A 4149-nucleotide genomic window follows, 5' to 3' on the forward strand; every position below is an offset into this window, starting at 1 on the left:
AAAAAAAACTGACAATTATACTCTGGGACTAACACCAGTGAGAACTTCTCGGTTCGGATAACTAACAACCAACTTAAACTACTCCGAAATATCAAATTCTGCGGTCTTAGATACTGTGATAAAATACGAAATATGGCAGAATCGAATCCATCTGATAAAATATCAAACTTTAACGAACATAATGGTCTCGAAACACATAACATATTCACATTCGAGGCTAACGATTCCGACACCTTTCAAAGACATTTGCAAGAATTCGAGATGTCGACGGAACCGGTGATACTTCTGCACACCCGATTAACGATCGCATTGCAACTCGTAGACGTGGCCATGGCATATCCGTCAAGGGGAATGATCGATACCGCGACAACCGATAAAATACAATTGTTAAAGGTTGCGAAAGAACACCTACTGCAAGTCCAAGACAAAATAGAACTTTCGGAGACAAATAACAAAACGTCGCAACAATCTGACCTCCATGTTACACATAATAACGGAACGATCCCCAAGTGTTAAATATTTAACGAAAACGACCTATTAGCGCTCAATATCAAGAAAGAAAAATTAGACGACTGCGTTACAAACCGAAAGCCAACTATTCGCGAAAATATGTGTATCGGATTAAACTCCGGTGCGTTAGACACAGTAAATGACATCTATGACAAAAAACCAATCTTCGCCTCAGCTCGAAACGATAGAGAAAGCTTGATCGACACGAGAGACGACTTCAACCGACGACTTCACCTTATACCGAACACCTTTACCGAACAGCTACCCGCCGATAGACGTCTTAATCGATCGCTGTTAGGCGAATTACCCGATCCTAAAAATCATGGGCTACCCTCTATAGGTAATTTCTTTCATAAGCTTGACGCAGAGCAACAACTTGGGCCTCAACCGGGAGACTCCGATTTTCGACACACGCAAAACGTACAACAGCATATAGACCTCTCTCGGGACGGAGGCTGGATGTTCTCGCTACACAAAGCATTGAACATAATCCCTCATTACGACGGAAATCCAGATATGCTTGCACTATTTTGTCGCGCAGTTCGCGACATAATTCACGAATTCGATCCGAAAGATTTTACACATACATGTTAGGCATCTTCAACAGTTAACAGATAAGCGAAAATAGTCGCCCAAATATTTAAACAATCTTAGATGACTAATGCATTACTTGAAAAGTTACAATAAGGTCAAGAAAATTTCGTAGACACGTATCGGGCATCCCTAAAGCTAAGCCCAACACACCCACACACACACACACACACACACACCCGGCATAAAACAAATCTAAGATTCAGACAAAATGAAAGAAAAAACGCGGTAAGCAAAAAATCCATCTAGAGACAGCATCAGATATCCAGCGCCTACACTGGCATAGAAACGGTCAGACCGACGTCAACGGCAAAGCAGAGAACACCGTCAGACCAGCAAAATGGAATTAAACCAGTACACACGCAAAATGGCAAGGAAAACAAAAGCATTCGCTTAGAAAAGGTTTATTAATAGAGTAATGTCTTAAAGGATCTCTGACAGAAAGAATTAGCCGAGACGAGGGAGTTGCTGAAGAAATGGTTCACGGCCAAACACTACGAGTACACTTGCCCTTGCGGAACCGTAGTAACAATGGTAAACTCGACCTTCCGACGGCAAATAGACATCGCAGGAGCAGTTCTATACGACTCGACAGGAGACACATCCTGCGTAATGTCTAAGGACCCCGAAATAAATAAGGAAAGATTTGGGAAAAAGATGGACGAGAACAGGAAAGAAAGAGGAGAAATACGAGATCAGAGGTGTAAATAAATAAATAAATGAAACAAACCCAACCCAATAACAAAAGAAACATAAGAAACAGGCTATTTAAGCATCGCTAGCCGACACAGCAACCTCCTTTACCGACAGAGCACAAAAAGCGAAACCGATAACACAATGGCACACAACAAGAGACCTGTATGGCAGCGCGAACTAGGTGCCTGCCTCAGAAGTCGGGGACCCGAGTTCAAGTCCGGGACAGGGAATATTTTTGTTCTCTCTCTTTTTTTTTTTAACAACACCGGCATACATCACACTTTGAGTCGCTACAGCACCTGCGTGGATACTAAGGCATATATATATATATATATATATATATATATATATATATATATATATATATATATATATATATATATATAAACTGAAAGACCCGCAAGGATTACCTCAATCCTCTTCAAATACAACACCTTTTGCTTTGTACGAATTGGCAAGGAATCCCGAGACACGAACGAATTTGTGAAATGAGATATTGGACGCTCTGGAAACGAGTCGAGAAAAAGTAACTTACGACATAGTCAGTACGACAAACTTTCATTGATTGGTTGTTTCAGATTTTTCATCTTTCTTATGTTGAAACTGCAGCAAATAGAATCTGCGTAATAGTATTAATTTATATTTATACAAAACTCATATATTATAATATATAAACTGCAAGGACAAAAAGCCTATAACACTCATAGAGAGTAAAAACCTTTCGACTAATCGCGTCAGAAACAAATAAATTTAATAATAAATTAATAAGAAATTTCCGACTCACACATTAAATACAAATGGGAATTGATCTTAATTAAATTATGGCTCGCGCCGCACCGAGGCAGACTGCTGACAAATCAGAAAAATCCGGCAGCAGTCAAGGACTCTACCTCGGCCGGAGTGAAGAAGACGGGCAGTGGCTTCCGAATCCAAGCCGAAAATCAAACAAATACACAAAAGATTAGAATCACAAATAAAACAATATAATCTAAATAAGCATAATGAAACAAGTCTTACCCCATGACCCTCAAGAGAGATCCTTCCCGGAGGTGAGCCTCAAAGCGCATGACAGACCAGGGAGATCTCTTCCGAGCCCGGTTGATCCCAGGTCTCGTCATGGCACTCCACCCAGACTCCAGGATCGGTCTCTCCTCAGGCGTGGAACTCGGCTTAACTAACGCTGCGCTGCACACTGGGCCCTATAGACATTTATTGTTTAAAAATTCTCTACAGACCATGGTTTTCGACCAATCACAATAATCTTTTTTTTTAAATTGAAGTTTATTAAAATTCTAAAAGACCCATAGGGCCAGATTTTTAAAAAAATGTTATAATAATTAATTAAAAATCTAAGTTAAACAATAAACCCATAAACCTTAAGGCATCAATGGCCATAAGAAAATGGGCGACTACTGAAGGAAGCTATACATATTTGTAAGTGGTCATTGGGGTCGCTGATTATAAATCTGGCATTAGTTTTGCAAAATTGATTTGTTTAAACAATTTATTGCAAAATTATTTTTTTATTCAAAACTACATAAGTTTAGTCTAGTTTTGCACTAGGTACTTAATTTTCCGTACATGTGCAGCAGCGTTCATCATTGCACCAGTAGTACTGCGCTTGGCCGCTAGGCGGTGACGACACCAGTTTTCGTATCCGTCAGCGAAGTAGCGTCCTCAAAGGCATATAATGCACTAATCCATGAATTTTTACCGTACTTTTTCGTGTTAAAAATTTGCCGTGTTAGAGATCACGTTCGAGTGGCAGGCTAACGGTTAAATATTATTATAAATAAGCATTGAAATTAGACTTCAAAACTAGAATAAATATTAGGAGTTTTCAACGATTATCGTTGCAAACAATTTTTCTTCAGCCGTTTTTACGGCTACTATTTGCATAGATAATTTTCACGATATTTATCAGTTGTTCTCACGACTGCTTCTCCAGCGATTATCCTTGCGAATAGTTTTTCATCGGCCGTTTTCACGGCTACTGTTTGCATAGATCATTTTTATGGTCTTTTTCAAACAGATATTTTCACGACTATTCCGGCGATTATTGTTGCAAACAGTTTCTTATCAGCCGTTTTCACGGCTACTATTTTCATATATAGTTTTCAGGTTAATTTTTGAGCAGTCATCATCACGACTGCATCAAAGTTACCTTTCATTCATTCCCTCTAAGTGAAACCTAACAATGAATTCTTTTTCCATTCAAAACGGTATATTATGTGATATACTGTTAAAATTAGACAATAAAAGTAAAAGTGTCAATTGCTTGATTGATTATATTAAAGCGCAATATGAGCTCAGCGATGAGGAATCAAGCATCGTTAGAAAAAAACTTGAGAG

The sequence above is a fragment of the Nasonia vitripennis genome (genome assembly GCF_009193385.2).
Source record: "Nasonia vitripennis strain AsymCx chromosome 1 unlocalized genomic scaffold, Nvit_psr_1.1 chr1_random0004, whole genome shotgun sequence".
Classification (NCBI taxonomy): domain Eukaryota; kingdom Metazoa; phylum Arthropoda; class Insecta; order Hymenoptera; family Pteromalidae; genus Nasonia; species Nasonia vitripennis.